Below are 16,399 nucleotides of genomic sequence, written 5' to 3'. Positions count from 1 at the left end.
CCGTCTGCCCCAGCGGAGCGGGCTTCAAAGCCGTTCGCTAGGAGCCGGCTGGTTTTAAAAATACCACTTGCGTGGCATAGTTGAGCGCGTCTCTTGCACGGGTCCTTTGAGGGGTAATTATTTACTTGGGAAGGGCCAGCCCCCTCGACAAAGCTATTTAAAGTATTTCTTGCCCTCCAAGAGCCAGACCGAGACGGGAGCCTAGACTGGAAAGACCCCGCAACCCTGGGAAGCCCAAGCGGGGGGGGGGGACGGACTCTGTGTGGGTTAAAGAAGCAGTTTCTGAAAATCCGCCTCCGGGTGTCGGTACGTTTCAGGGCTTCCGAAGGGGAGGAGGGATTGACACACCGGGGACGCTGCCAGCCAGTCCCGGTGCAGCGTGCAGGGGAAGTGGCTGGAGGGGGGCGCCCCGCTGCCTCTCTCGGAGGCGGAGGGCCGGGGGCCGGCCGGCCGGGCGTGTGTCGCTGCGAGCGGATCCCACCCCTCGCTCCCCCAGTGCCGAGGCGCCGCTGCCGGGCGCAGCTGGTTCCCTGCTCGCTCGCTCGCTGCCGGGGGAGCCGCGGTGCCCGGGCGGCGGCGGCGGCCGCCAGCCAAGCGGAGCCCCGAGAGCGCCCCCCGGGGAACGGGGCACTGCCGTCCCCGCCCAGAGGGGCCGCTGCCTGGCCGGGGAGGAGGCGGCGGCGGCGATGCCCGCCCGCTGATCCCCCCCACCCCACACCCCGAGCCGGCGGGGCTCTCCGGGGATGCCCCAGCAGCTCCCCGCCGCGGCCCCCGCAGCTCGGTGAGGAGCCCGGGGCCCCACCGCCCGGACGGCAGCGGCACGGCGGTAAGTGACCGGCGGGCCGGGGAGCCGCGGTCTGCGCCGGGCCACCCGCCGCTTCCAGGGGCGGGGGGAGGCTGATCGCGGCAAGCCCCGGGGGGGACCCCCTGGGGGGCTACGGCGCCGCAGCGGGCTTGGGGGGGCCCCTCTCCGGGCTGCGGCACGGTAAGTTTCCCGGCAGCGGCGCTGGGCGGTTCACGGGGTGGGGCTGGATCTTGGCCTTACTTCTGCACTTAGTTTCAGTCCAGGAAACAGTTCGCCTCCGAGGGAGCGTTCCCGGCTGAAAGGGCTGGCTCTGCCCGACAGCCTCCCGCCTTGGCCCCGCACCGCCCCTGGGAGGAAGAGCCTTGTTTGAGCTGCACCCCGAAAGGCCGCTGCTGGGAAAGGGCAGGCTGCCAGAGGCGGCTTGCAACACGATCAGCCGCGGTGGGTTACCAGCGGCTGGGTCAGTTAAACTCCCCCTACCCGCTCCTGTCCACTGCCAAATGCAGGACCATGGCCCCTGTTGTTCCAGCCCTCCTTTTTGAAAAATTACCCTGGGTGCTGCCTTTCCCAGAGTCCACCTGATGACAGGTGCCTTGCGCCTGGGGTCCGACCCAGTGTAGCAATAACTGGGGGGGATCCCTCCTGGTGGAGATGATAGTTAGAGCGGTGGGTTTTTTTTTTTTTCCCTTTTAAAGCGACTGAGCTCTCACGCCATCTACAAATATGAAACAAAATCCAAGTCTTTAAGTGCCTTGCAGGGAGAATCCATCACAGCGCATGGACTGTGGGTCTGTCTGCTGTGTGGAAGGGAAAACATTGTCTTTCTCTTGCAGCTTCATCGCTGCCCCTGTGTATATGTGTGCTCTGTCGCTGGAGGGGAGAGAAAGAAAAGGCTCTGTTAATGTTGGTAGGGGCCCACACCCGTCCACCCTTAATGTTTAAAATACCACCCAGACATGAGCACGAACCTTTTCTCCGCAGCAGCTCTGGGACCTTCAGGGAGTTGTTTAGAGTTGAGGGTATAAAGCCCGTTCCTCTCTCTCACCATGTGCCACAAATCCAGCTTGCCTTCCTCAGGCCTGTAACGCAGCTTACTCGGGACTAGTACTTTGCTCCCACTCTGGCTGTCTCCTCTGTTAAGATAGAGCACTCTTCAGGGCACCGTGTGTTCATAACAAGCCCAGTGAGGCCCCGATCTGGCTTGTAGCCTCTTGGCTCTGCCATAGCATGTGGTTATAGCAGCCCTGTTGACGTTGACGGGACTGCTGTTGTGAGTGTGGCCATTTAGGATTGAGCCTGGATTCACGGATGCCCAAAAACTTAGGTTGGAGAAGAGATCAGTGACCCACTTTGCATTCTGATGGTTAACGTCCGGAGGCCCTGGACTTGGTGCTGTGAGGTGTTGGATGTCTTTCTGGTAGCTCAGTGTACAGGGCCCCCCCTCTTTGCTCTGCCCCACTTGCTGTGGGTTGGGAGTCAGAGTGAACGGCAGCCAGCTGGTGAGCTACAGGGCGGAAGGGCAAAAGTGCTTGTTTGCCAGCAGTTTGTGGTGTGCCTTCATTTTTGTACCCTTGGCTGTTGGCTATTCTCCTCAATGCTGTTTGCTTTGTAGCAGCTGGGTCTGCTGGAGCCTTCGTGGGTGAGTCACTATTTTGTATCGGAGGTGGTGGGAAGGGCTCCCTTTCTTAGTGACAGCTCTGATTGCTGGCTGGGTGTAGGAAGTCCATCATTTGAATGTAGGGCAAGTAACTGAGCTACCAACAAGTCGCACACTCCAACGCTCCATCTAGGTTTTGGATACACTGAATGCCATGAACACCTGGTGAATGAATTGAACAAGGAAAATATTTTCCCTTAGCTCCCCCTATTGCCAAACTAAGATCCTGATCCTCTTCCTCATGTGAGTAACCCTTACACACGTAGCCCTGTTGGAGTCCAGGGACTGCATGGAGCAATCCGGATGAATGTCACCAGGGAAACTGCAGTGGTGGGAAACTTTCCTGTCACCAGGGAAACTGCAGTGGTGGGAAATTTGTGGCAAAGAAGGCCCGAGGGCCAGATTCTGATTTTTGCTACACCTCTGTAAGGGTCTGATCCGCTTCCCATTGAAGTCAATGGAAAGATTCATCTCAATGGCCTGTGGATCCAGCCCTAAATCAGGTGTAATTTCACTGACTGTACTGGAGTTGCTCCTGAATGATGCTGGAGGAACTGGGGTGAGAGTCTGGCCTTTAGTGTAGACACGTCCCTAGAGTTCACCACTCTGACCCTCGGTATTACTGCAGAGCTCTGTTGCTCAGCTCCTGCTCTCTGTTAGCTTCCCTTGTAGCCAGGGAGTCAACTTTGCAGTTCTCAGGGTTGTTAATGAAGTTTGTTGGCTGCTGACAGTGCAAGGCCCAGAATGTTGAAAGTCAGGGGAAAAGTTACAAGAAACATCAAATCATGTATTCCTTGACCACAGTGGCAATGTTCAGTCTGTCACAGGACATTGTCTGTGCTCCTTTAGTGGATCAGAAGGCATTTAGGCAAGGAACTACGACAAACAGAGTCACATTAATAGCAGCCGTGAATAGACTGATCTAAGTAAGGATGGCTTAGAGCAAGAGCCTTTGACATCTTAAAGGGACACTGTCAAAATAAAGGGCTAGATCCTTAACTGGTGAGAATCAGTGTAGGGTAGAAACATTGACTTCTGATTTACTAAGCTAAGGGTCTGCCCCAAAATCATAGTTAAGTGTCTTGTTAATTTGCTTAAGTTAGTGCCAACAAGGGTAATTAAAACATAAATTTTAAAATAGAATGTAGCTGCTTCATTTTTGCTCTTCATTCAGTTTGAAGAATGAAACTAGATTCGCCTGTCCCTGCATTGGCATTGTCCTGCTTTTGCTTACACCAGTTTTACACTGCTGTAAATTCACACGCTTCCATGAAGCTGCTCCTGATTTACATCAGTGTGGGTGAGAGAAGTGGGAGGATAATCCAGTGGTTCGGGTGCTAATCTGCCACATGGGAGACTGAAGACCCGTTTCTTGCTCTGAAACAGACTGCCTGTGGGACCGTGGGCAGCTCACTTAGTCTCTCTGTGCCTCAGGTTCTCCGCCTGCCCAGTGGGGATACTAGCATGGCCCTACCTTGCAGGGGTATTGTGTGGATAAATACACATCTGATGGTAATACAGCCACGTGAGTACCTAAGATAGACAGAATCAGGCCTTTAATTCCTAGTTACTTTCACTGTCTGGGTGCCATGTTCTAGGAGAGGGCTATTGGGCTTAGGTTTATATATCTAACTTTCTTTCTTTCTTTATATTGGATTGTATAATGCCATTAAAACAGCCATACAGCTGGCGTCTAAACTATTTACAGTGAGGTGACCCTTTGTTGAACCCTGACGTAGAATTTGCAAAACTATTCCATGGAGTGTATGGATTCAGGAAACTGAGATGCCCTAAACCGTGTACGTACCATACGAGGCTAGATGGACCCCATGGTTATAGTGACCTTCCTTGGGAGTGCCTTTGGGTCTCTGCAAAGGTGAAGTCAGACGCTCCTTCCCCTTAGGGATGAATTCTTTGGTTACTATTCTGACACATCAGGTTTCAAAGTGAGGCCTCTATTCTGAAGGCTGATGCACCCAACAAACTGTTTCTTTGAAGCTGCACGCTTCCTAACCCAGAGTAGCTTCAATTATGGAGCTGAAGATATTGTCACGCTCGTGCATGCATAATTGTCAGTGCACCGTCAGCACACAAGTGTCTCTGCACAGGGTGAGGCTACCTTAGGCCAAGATTTTCAAAAGTGGATGTTTAAAGTTAGACTCGTAAATCCATATTTATGCAGCCCAACAAGTGGGTTGGATTTCAAAAAGCTGAGCACCCAAGCTTGCTGAGGACAAAACAGAGTGGATACAAATGGATGACTTAATTGGATGATTTAGTTGGGGGTTGGTCCTGCTTTGGGCAGGGAGTTGGACTAGGTGACCTCCTGAGGTCTCGTCCAACTCTAATCTTCTATGATTCTATGACACTTTTTTGGAAAAATACAAAATTGGATTTTTTTGTTATTTAAATTATAAGAAGTTTCTCATTTTAAAACAAACCTGTTTAAAATCTGAATTTACTCCAAAATGTTAAGGCCTAAACGTCTTCTAATGTTTTAAAAAAATTAAGTAAAAAATAAATAACTAAATCTCTGAGCCTCTATCACAAACTTTGAGTCAAAGGCTGCTCTTCAGGAATCGGGGGGGAAACATCTAACTTTGGAGGTTGAGCTTTATAAACATGACACAGTAGAAGACTGTCTCATTTTCAAGAGATCTAGGCGAGTAGGAACTTAAGCTCCAGTCACTTTCATTTAGGTGTGTGTGACAGTTTTCCCAGGCTGACCCTGATATAATGAGTTTAATTCATGGACTACAGTTAATCCCTCTGTTTAGTAAATGGTGAAGCATCTTTCGATACGAGAAGTTTGTGTATCGAAAACACCTGAAAGTTGTTTAAAAATAAATTGTATGTGCTGTTTTGTGTTTCATTACATTCCAGTTGCCATCTTAATACAGCTTGATACAAATAATGAGCAAAAAGTTATCTAGTAAATGAGCAATGTATCATTCACCATTTCCTGACATACTGAAAATGTACAATAAGAATACAAAAATATCAAGCTATATAATTGCTTAAAGACATGTATATAGTTATAGGGTACCCTCCTAGATAGCAAGATGTACCAAATCTCATGTAAAGACTCTATTTCACTGTAAATGTTTTAATGGTTATATCAGCTAATGGGAACACATCTTTCTTTAGAAAATAACTCCAGTACGAATGGAAAAGTGGATTAAAATTGATTATTTAAATTGAGGCTTTCCACATGACGATTTAACTCACCCCACCCCATGCTCTTGTTTGCTGAAATCCAGCTAAAGCAGCTATGCTGAGAAAAGCATCAAGTTTAAGTTGGTTTAGCTAGTTCGCATTTGCTAAACCTGAGCTAAACTTGGCCACTTTTCTGGGTCAAAACAAACCCTGAGGTTGTCAGTCTGGCCCTGAGCTTTTTTAATATATGGGGAAACAAATGAATTGAAGCCTCGTTTCCAGACCTTCCTCTCTGCAAACACACACCCCGGTCAAATTATACCTGGGATTTATCCCAGGCCAGGGGACAATTTTGTGGGAGCCTTTTGCTTAAATTATTACCCGCCTATCATTGCCTCTCAGGATTGGATCCTAACCCTGCAGCTGTTAAAGGGTCTGTACCGGCTCAGCATTCCCTAATACTACCCCTGCTAGGTATGGGTTTTTTAGAATGCATTAAAATGACCTTTTCTGGAGTAGAGTGTGTCTAAAAACATTGGTTTGACAAGGAAATTGCGACCTACAGTCTGAATGGCTTTGTTGCAGTGTGGCCTGCATTGTACTGGAGAACAAGCTTCTTATCTGATCCCTCCTGCCTGGTGAAAGGAAAACAAGACAGCTGAATCTCCAGTGATGTTAAATTACATGTGTTGGCTTGGAGACGCAGCTTGTAATTTTAAAGGCCTTCGGATGTGGCTTTTCCTCCTGCCTTGTTCTGCGTCTCTTTTCTCTTCCCAGGTCATGGTGGACAGGTTGTGTCGCCCTCGAGCTATCTGATTGCATGGTATTGTGAACTGACCAGTGCAGGAGCAGCCAGGGTGGATTAACAGTTCTCCCCGTTTGCTGTGATAGCATTGTCCATGGGACTTTGAACCTGGCATTTTTGTTGCTTTTAAGTGCACCGAGAGTGATGATATTAGTCTCCGAGCCAGTAATAACCTAGGGCCGGATCCTGCTCTGGTTAAACTCTGTGGCAGAACTTCCATAGATGTCCGTGGAAGCAGGATCAAGCCCCTGCCCCTGACTTGAAGTGCTAACTTCTGGTTTGAACTGACTGGATTCAGGGCCTAATTCGGCTCTTGCTTGCGGTGTGAATCAGGAGTTATTCCGGTGAAGTCCGTGGAGTTCCATGAGTGGGATACCAGTCTCCGGGAGAGCGGAATGAAGCCTTCAGTCTGTTGTTCTCTTGAGACCAGTGTTGCCAGTTGTCGCAGTTTGTGTGCGATTCCTTGAGGATCTCGGCTTTCATTGAAAAGAAAAAAGAACAGGAGGACTTGTGACACCTTAGGGACTAACAAATTTATTTGGGCATAAGCTCACTTCATCGGCTGCAAGTACGTTTCTAGCCTTTGCCTTGGGTGGCAAAGAAAAGCTTGAAAATGTGCTTCCGAAAGGCTCACAAAACAGAAAGGAAATAGAAAGAACCTACTATTGTTTTAAGCAAATCTCTGTTTATACACATTTTGTAAGGAGAGTGATCACTTTAGATAAGCTATTACCAGCAGGAGAGTGGGGTGGGGGGAGAGAAAACCTTTTGTAGTGGTAAACACCCATTTTTTCATGGTTTTGTATGTATAAGAACATCTTCTGTATTTTCCACAGTATGCATCCGATGAAGTGAGCTGTAGCTCACGAAAGCTGATGCTCAAATAAATTGGTTAGTCTCTGAGGTGCCCCAAGTCCTCCTTTTCTTTTTGCAATGACAAACTAACACGGCTGCTACTCTGAAATCTGTTTGTTCATTCATTCATTTTCATTGAGGAGGGAGGGGGCATGACTCATGATTTTTGAATGCTTTCGATTGGCCATGCTGTTTCTTTGCTGGCCATTCAGCTCTGCTGTGGCTGGTGATATAGGTTTCATCACAGGTGCAGGGTAAAATTTTCAAAAGCACCTAAGTGAAAGGAGCCCAAATTCCACTTTCAAAAGCATCTTAGTCGTTTGGGCTCCTAAACCACTTAAGCCTTTTTGAAAATGGTAGTTAGCTGCCCAAATCACCCTCCGTCTCTGAGATTTGCTTTGCCTCCAGTTTTCTACATTGCCTCCGGGACCCAAATTAAACCCTGGTGTAAGCTCTGACACCACAGACTAATTTGGCCCAAGGTATCTCTCCCTACACACTGAATTTCTGCCCCGTTCTAATTGAGAGCCCACTTCCATTTGACAGGCTTGTTTATGGAATGAATATGCAAAGAAACCCGGTGCTTAGACTTGCTCGTTACGGTGTGTAAGGAGGAGGATGACCGTGACCCTGTAGGAGCTAGACCTGGTTGAAACTTTGGAATCGTAAACCTGTGTGAGACCCTGACATTCTGAAAGAGTTTTTGTTCTGAATGGGAATGACAACCCACATTTCGAAAGGAAATTCTGAAAAAATTCCCAAAGGGAAGAATCAACATGTTTCCATTCCGTTTTCCCAACCCAGAACAGCCGGCTGCCCCAAGTCCCTGGGCACCCCTGACTGCAGGGGCTTCCCAAGGCATCCCCCACCACAGAGTGGGGACCCTAGAAGCCCTGAGCGGCTTCTGGCGCTTCCAGACTCCCAGTGGCACGACAGGAAGCCTAACTCTGAGACGGGTTGACGGGAGCCTGCAACCCTCCTCCCACACCCCAACCCACTGCCCCCATCAAATTATCTCGCTTTATTTTCATTTACTTCCCATTACTTATAATATAGGAGGAAGAAAAAAAGAATGGGGGGGCGGGGAGATAAGAGAGAGTGTTCTTTTTCTTGGCTCAATCCCGGGGGGGGCTGAAAATGAAGATGTGCACAGGGCCCCACTAACCCTAAATCCACCACTGCACAACATGTGTCCTCATGTCATGCTCCCTTCTCCCCGCTCTGTGTACATTTCACTTGAATAAGGAACCAGGTTTTGACTGGCTGTATGTGACAAAATACTTCTCGGGTCACCCCCGTGACGAAGTGAGGCATTTCACCCTGTTATGTTGCATCTGAGTCTTACTGTCCTAAACTAATACTGTGAGTACCTCCGTTTCTCCGTGTACGGCACCAATGCCTAGTTGGTGGGACTTGGGTGTGTGGCTTTTGCTGAGGCCTTCAGGGCAGGTGAGGCTGCCCAGCTGCCTGCATGTAGGTGATGGCCGATGCCCTTTGTAACCTGAGAACCAGGAGGGGGATGCGGCCAGGTGACACTTTGCCTGGGAAGCGAGACAAAGACCGGAGGAGAAGCAACAATGTGTGTTGGAGGCCAGGCAGCGGGGTCCAGAGCAGTCTGCTGTGGGAGACTGGAGTGGGGAGTCCAGGGGGTCCAGCCTAGGATTCCGCCAAGATGGACTTGGCTGAAAGTCACTGATTTCTGTGTTAACAAATTCTGTTCTATCCTGTGTACCTGTCGACTAATAAACCTTCCGTTTTACAATGCTGGTTGAGAGTCACTGTGGAGTTGGGGTGCAGGGCCCTTTGGCTTCCCCAGGAACCCTGCATGGGCAGACTCGCTGAAGGAAGCGCATGGTGAGAACAGGGATGCTGAATGCTCTGAGGTCAGACACAGGAAGGCTGAAGCTGTGTAAGCTTCTTGCCCTGGCGATGGTATGCTCCACCAGCGTCCTGGCTGGCTTCATACGGAGCAGTTCCAGAGCATCGGCCCGGTGACTCCGTGACAGCCCCACGTGACACATCTGGGCTGTTGCGGACTGTTTGGAAGAAGCTGGGTTATGCCACTTCTTCACCCAAAACTTCTTTCTTCCCAAAAGGTTGTGGCCTGTGTCACCAGTCCTCTTCCTTTCCGCAACAAACAAACCATTTAGGGTAAACAGAAGTGGCAAAGGGGAGTTTCAGAGAGCGAAGCTGCAGCTCCTGTGTGTTGAGGTGTTTTCTGTGGGGCTTGTGTGGCTGGGCTGTAAGCCACTGGACGGGTCAGGTGAGGCAGGTCTGTTTGTGTCACTGAGGGCTGTGTGGCTGGGACCCTTGGGTTTTTGAAAAGGATCAATGTTTGAAGTCTGAATGGTTAATCCCTTCCTCTTAACAAGGGAGTAGAGCAGACAAGCAAGTCTTAGTATATAGATTGGTTGCCAGGTGAACAGGAGTGATAAACATTCAAGTTTCAGTGGGAGTTTAGAGAGGGAGTGTGATTCCTGTTTTAGATATGGCTCTATACCACATAAAGAATGTGGATGATGAGAGAACAATTACAGTGGCCTGCCTTGAGTGTGCGATGTTGTCTGTTCTGCTAGAAGACAGAAGTGATTTCAGGTGTATGATGTACAAGCTGGTGATGTACATGATGTACATATTGAAAGAGAAGATATGTGGGCTGGAAGCACAAGATTCAACATTGTGCAGTATCTGAGAAAACAAAGACTTCATGGACAACCAGATTTGGAAACTGCTGTAACAGATGCCACAAGGCGAAGGTTTGGTGAAAAAAGAACCAGAGAGAGAAGAAATCAGAGAGATGGACTGGAGATTTGTGACCAAGAGGGGAAAGAGAGTCAGGAGGCATTGAACCCAGGTAGAAGCATCAAAACATTATCAGATGCTCAGTAAGTTAACTCTGGAAGACCCTGTCTCTGGAGGACTAGAACAGAAAGCGATAGGGGACATATCTGATAGGCATCCTTGCTGTATGAAGCAAGCAGCTATGAAGAGGGTTCTTCAGCCATCCTAAGAAAGCAAGCAATCCTCATCAGCAACTGCATATTAAGAAGAGAAGACAGAGAATTTAGCAAAAGACACAAGGGCAATAGGACAGCATGCTGTCTCCCTCTAGCAAAAATATAAGATGTCTCTGGGATGGGTTCCCCCCAGGGTGCCATTTGGAACTGGGTTACCACTGACCCCACCTGCCTGGGACCCCTATACACTGTACTGCTGAGGCAAGCCAGCCCAACCCTCCCTCAGGCTTCAGACTGCACTTTACCAGCACAAATACAGGTAGGGACACACCCCGCTGCAGCTTTACACACAGATGCTGAGATCAGCTCTGCATGGGAAGGCTCAGCCAAGGAATTGCCCAGTACTCAAGTGCACACCCTCCTCTAGAGGGTAAACCCAAAATTATACCGTCTTCCACTGCACAGAGAACTGTACAGTGTAAGCTCATAAAATTTGCCCCCTCCCTCAGTGTGCAGAAAGATATGCAACAGCTTTCTACCCCAAGTTATAATTTCCATACACTGGTTATAGACAAAACAAAATCAAGTTTATTAACTATGAAAGATAGATTTTTAAGTGATTATACGTGATAGCAAACAGATCAAAGCAAATTACCTTAGTAAGTAAACAAAACCGTAAACTGAACTCAACACACTAGATAAGTAGAATATGAATTAGCAAATTCTCACCCTGAGTGATAAACAGGCTGGCAGATTCTTAAGGCACAAGTTTCCTTGGCTTTCCCAGGTTTTAATAATCAGGCTAAGAATCCTTCTAGCCTGGGACCATCACTTCCCACAGTTCAGTCCTTGCCCCTCAGGTGTTTCCAGGTGTATTGTTGTAGGGAGAGTGAGGTCCCATCATGAAGTTGTTGTCCCCCTTTTATATCTTCTTCCCACTTGCTGGAAAGCTCTTTTGCTGTGACATGGGTCAAACAGTTTCCGTTGTGCAGTGCTATCTCTGAGAGGTTTCTGTTGTACACAGTTACTGGGGTAATCCTTGTGCTCGTGCATTTCCTCAATAAGCCACAAACATTGTTTGACCATTTTACTGTTGTACCTGAAAGGCTGCTTGTGGGTGTGTTCAACCTCATAACATAACTCTTTTCTTTTTTTCAACCATGCAGCTGGTGTAGGGAAACCAACAGCCCTGGTTTCTTCAGAGAAACAGCTGGCTGGCTTGGCTGTTAGCGGAGATGAGCAGAAACCAAGTGCAGTGGAATTCAGAGGTGGTGTTTGTACTTGGTTCTCGTGTCTGGGTCTCTTGCCTGTTGCTTTCTTCATGCCTGCAGATGCTCTCGTCTTTTCTTTTCGCCCCGCCCCTCCAAGGTGATTTTTTTCATCAAACAACCTGCCTTGATTACGCATTTCTATCCAAGGTACTTCGATGACCCCGTTATGGAAGTGTGTGAGCACCTCATGACATTACTGTGCGGGAGGAAGTCCCTGCTTTAGATGTGGGGAACTGAGGCAGAGAGGGTAAGAGACTTGCCCAGGGTCACACAGGAAGTCTGTGGCAGAGCCAGGGATTGAATTCTGGCCTGCTGAGTCCCAGGCTGGGACTGTAACCACTGGACCATCTTTCTTCTCTGACTCATACTGGTGTAAATCAGGAGTAACTTCATCAGAGTCTATGAAGTTACACCAATATGAAACTGAGGTGAGTACAGGAACATACTCAATAAACTGGTGCTGACTTGTGTGGTTTCATTCTCCAGGATGAAGGAAGAGCTGGAAGGACACAAACAGTGCAGGGAAATGAAATGACTATATTATATTTTGAAAATAATGGTTGTTTAATATTCTCATTGAACCGTGGTCTCCTGGAGTCTCAGGCCAGTGCCATAAACTCCAGGACCGTCCTTCCTCTGTGGACCGATGAAGTGTGGTGTAGTGGTCAGAGTGCCAGGCTCCTGAGTTCAAATTCTACCTTGGCCATTGCCTCACCATGGGGCACTAGGACAAGTCTCTTCATCTGTTTGTTTCCGCTTTCTCATCTGTAAAATTAGAAGTGAGTCAGAGCAGCAAGATCTGGGTTTCACACTCCTTAAAGTTCTGGGTCTTTAGATCCAGGGTTTTGGTTTGGCCCATTAGGAGGAGAGAGCAGGGCCAGCTGTGAAATTCTAATCCAGTCACTCCACTGCCAAAAGCAGGGTGTGTTTGGCTCAGACCCATCTCTGAGTACAATAGTAATAACACTTCCCTGCCCCAGGTGCGTGAAGTGGGGGTGTGAGGTTTAATTTATTTGTGCTTGTAAAGCACTGGGATCATTAAAAAGCACTTTATAAGCGCTCAGCAGTGTTTATTGTACTAGCAACAATTCCATGTGTCATAGGAGCTCCGTTAGCATGACTAATAGTAAATAATATATTTTACTTCACACTCCCGTAGCACTAGATCCTTCATTCAAGGATCTGGTGCCTGACAGAATAAACACGATTGTGCTGGCTAAGGATGAGGCACAGACAGATGGTTCCACCGACTTCATGGGAGTTGGATCAGGCCCCAGGAGACTTGCTGAAAGTTGTACAGCAAACAAGGCAGAGTTGGCAACTGAATCCAGAAGTCTTGTCTCTGAGGCCTCTGCTGTATCCATTTGAAAGCGGAGGAGCTGCTCAGCAAATGGGTGGTGAGCACGTGTGTGTCATGCATGTGATTGTGAATGTTCCCCTCCCCCATTTTTCACGGATATTCCATTTTGTCAGCCCCTCTCGCATACGAGCCCCATATGCCCACTCCAGCTGCGTGCCTTCACTTTTTGCCACGTTATGCCCCACAGACAATAACAGGTCAGGACCCTTTCATTGTCCTGCTGAGCAGAGCGAGCCCTGGGTGGCAGAACCCAGTCTGTGGCTCATCGACATCTTGATTCTCCTTTTGCTTTTCCATCCCTTTACCTACAGCTTTTGCCTGGCTTTGCTCTGCAACCTCTGCTGGCTTGGTGCCCTCTGAGACGTACTTTGCTCTCTGCAAGAGGTCTGACATGAGATAGGAACCAGAGAGCAGATTGGAGAGAGGGGATAAGTCATGGCTTAACAGCACCAATTTCCACTCCTCCTCTAGTATTAACATGGGGCAAGCCTTTTGCTTGTCCCACCTGTGACCTCAAGTGACTTGCTGTCTGCTAAATCTCTCCTTGGCACTCTGGCTTTTCCTTTCCTGGTTCCTCACAGACCCTGTATCTACCAAACAAAGGTGGTTTCTTTGATGCTTAGACCTTAGTCAGAGTCATGCCCTCTGAGCAATGTAAGCCAGGGAGAGAGAGTGAAGCAAAGCTGTGCGTGCCACTTTTGGGCCTCTGGGATGTTGGATGTTGCCAGGGCCGGATTGGCCCCTGGGGCAAGCTAGAGCAACCCCATATACAGCTGCTGCCCAAGGTTCCCATGGAGCCGTCCGTCAGCCCAGAATAGCTGCAGTGCCAAGCACTCTGGCCACACCCTTTTCCTTCATAGGCCTGTCCATGGTATCCACCTAAGCCAGGATTTTCAAGTGAGGAGAGTTTAGGGCCCCATAAGCTGTGCAGGAAGCAACCCCCTCTGGGTGGGTGGAGCTACCTGACTTCCAGCCCCTGTATTCTGTCGGTGGTGTAAAGGGGTGAGAATGTGCCCCAGGGCCTGTGGGATTGGGAACGAGAGAGCCACTCGCCTGTTTGTGAAATGCGGTGCAACTGGCAAACCCAGCCATGTCTCCGGGATTGCTCAGGAAGTCCTGTCTCCAGCAGCAATTGTCTGGTGGTGGCAGGAAAATCAACCCCCCCAAGACTGAAAAGTCCTTGCAAAAATAAAAATTCAGATAAATCTGTAGCGTGAGGAGCGAGTGACAGGGATTTGGAGCAGAGAATTTCCCAGGAATGTCAAGCCTTAAACAAATAAACTTACACCCAGTGTAAACGCCCAGCTGGCTAGCACGGCAGAAATGAAGGCTCTCAGGAGCCAGCTGGCTGCCTGCCATCACTTCCAGGAAGGGGAGTAGCTCTGGGATGAGCTGGGAAGCATCCACCCTTCCCTAGGAGGGCGCAGAAAGACAGCAGAGACAACATAGTTTGAGGAGGCCCGCTGAGGTTCCCGTGTGGGTAAAATCAGTTTCCCATATTGAGGAAGCACCCTGGGATCAGCAGTCTGAAGAAGATCAAGGACAAACCACAAGCGTCTGTAGGTATCTAGCCTGTGCCTTCCTAGAACAAGAGAATAATCCCTTCTGGACTCCCCTGTTTGACTGCCTTGAACACCTAGGGGTCTCCCATCTAAGCACTGGCCAGGCACCTCCCCACTTTGTGAGAATTGTGAGATTGTGTGACTGCAGGAGGCTTTATTTCTCCTGAAGCACCTGGCATTGTTCAGCAGCAGAGACTTGTTAGAGGGACCAGCAATCTGTGCTTGTTTGGCAATTCCTATACTCCTGCCTGACTGCAAGAATGGAAAGGCTAGCAAGGGATGGGGCACAGAGTACAGAAAGCTTGATACAGACAAACTCTGGGTCAGTTGAATCCCTGTGTCTGGGGATACATTTCTCCAGGGCAAAAAGGAAAGGTTAGAAGTCACTGAGTAGACCACAGCAGAGAGTCTAAGCAATTGAAATTGCTAAATGTTAACAAGGCACTAAACATGGCTGGATTACACTCAACTGTGCTCACTTAATGAGCAGCTGTTCAGGGTTTCCTTTTATTCTTATCATTCAGTGTGTGGCCTTGGGTGCCGTTTACTGCGCGACATCGAGGCCCTGTGCTAAATATTGAATTTTGGGCTTTTCTAGGGTGCTCGTTGCTAGTACGAGTGCTTCACAAGCGTTAATGAATTATCTTCGCAACACACCTATGAGGTAGGGGTGGTTATACCTGTTTTAGAGAGGGGGAAACTGAGGCATGGGGAAATTAATGCCAAAATTGGCAAACATCCACTAATTTTGTGTGCCTTTGAGACACCTGGGACCTGACTTCTTTTTTTCAGAGTACTTAACATTTTGTTTGGTCATAGCACAACTCCCATTGATGTCCGTTACAGTTGTGAGCTCTTGGCACTTCTGGAAATCAGGCCTCCGCTTGTCTTACCTTGCTCATTTTCTGGATGACCAACGCACAATTATTGGCCAGCTGTGGCCATTTCTATTAACTGACGTGCCTGGAGTCACTCACAAATGCTGAGGCAGGGGTAGAATCTAGTTCTCCAGTGAGGCCACTGAAGTACCTTAACCGTGAGGCCATTCTTTCGTTTCCTGCTGTCCCCTGCCTCATGCACTACACACCTTCTGACGTCTCCATCAAATGGTTCAGGGGTCCCACGGACTACAGACTCCTTTACCGAGCAACCCTGATTCACCTCTAGAGCATCGTCCATCCTGTGCATGCCTCAACATTCTTTTGTGTTTTTTTTTTCATGTAATACGACACTGTGAACGGTGCAGAATTGACTCACTTCTAGACGGTAGCAAAATCTGTGGCATGAGTTACTTTGTAAGCTTATTAATGTATTCATTCTGTGGTATTGGAAACTGTTATGACTCAGCATTATCTGCCTCATGATTACCATTAACAAACATTATTTTGTTGATTATAGTTCCTGTCATGTAGATGCGCGCTTTCTCTCTATCATCTAATCTATAAATAAAACAATTGTTTTATGGAGGTTTTGATGGTAGGTCTGACCTGGCTTCTGCCTCAGTCATTTTTCACTGCTCTGGTAGAAATTCCATAGTTAAGGTTGTGTTGTGATTTTTTTTTTTTCACTCAGATCATGATAAAAGCCCCAAGGACCTAGAATCATAGGACTGGAGGGGACCTCGAGAGGTCATCTAGTCCAGTCCCCTGCACTCATGGCAGGACTAAGTATTCTCTAGACCATTCCTGACGGGTGTTTGTCCAACCTTCTCTTAAAAATCCCCAATGATGGAGATTCCACAACCTCCCTAGGCAATTTATTCCAACGTTTAACTACCCTGACAGTTAGGAAGTTTTTCCTAATGTCCAATCTAAACTGTCCTTGCGGCAACTTAAGCCCATTGCTTCTTGTCCTATCCTCAGAAGTTAAGAAAAACAGTTTTCCGCCCCCCCATGTAACAACCTTTTATGTACTTGAAAACTGTTATCATGTCCCCTCTCAGTCTTCTCTTCTCCAGATTGAACAAACCCA

General features: G+C 48.5%; 1 protein-coding gene across 2 annotated transcripts in view; it reads left to right on the top strand.

The window, feature by feature from the left end:
* The first annotated feature begins 191 nt into the window (after window positions 1-191).
* Window positions 192-16,399, top strand: part of CPNE2 (copine 2) — a 205,538-nt gene continuing 189,330 nt past the window's right edge. Inside the window, exon 1 of one of the 2 annotated variants that reach the window (XM_073307443.2) lies at window positions 192-306. The gene's annotated coding sequence lies outside the window, so the exon portion shown is untranslated. Of the gene's footprint in view, window positions 307-371; window positions 827-16,399 lie in introns of those variants that run through there. The other variant, XM_073307440.2, reaches the window with a different exon arrangement.

This window comes from Lepidochelys kempii, chromosome 12 (genome assembly GCF_965140285.1).
Source record: "Lepidochelys kempii isolate rLepKem1 chromosome 12, rLepKem1.hap1, whole genome shotgun sequence".
NCBI classification, from domain to species: Eukaryota; Metazoa; Chordata; order Testudines; family Cheloniidae; genus Lepidochelys; species Lepidochelys kempii.
This window is presented reverse-complemented; position numbering and strand designations above follow the sequence as displayed.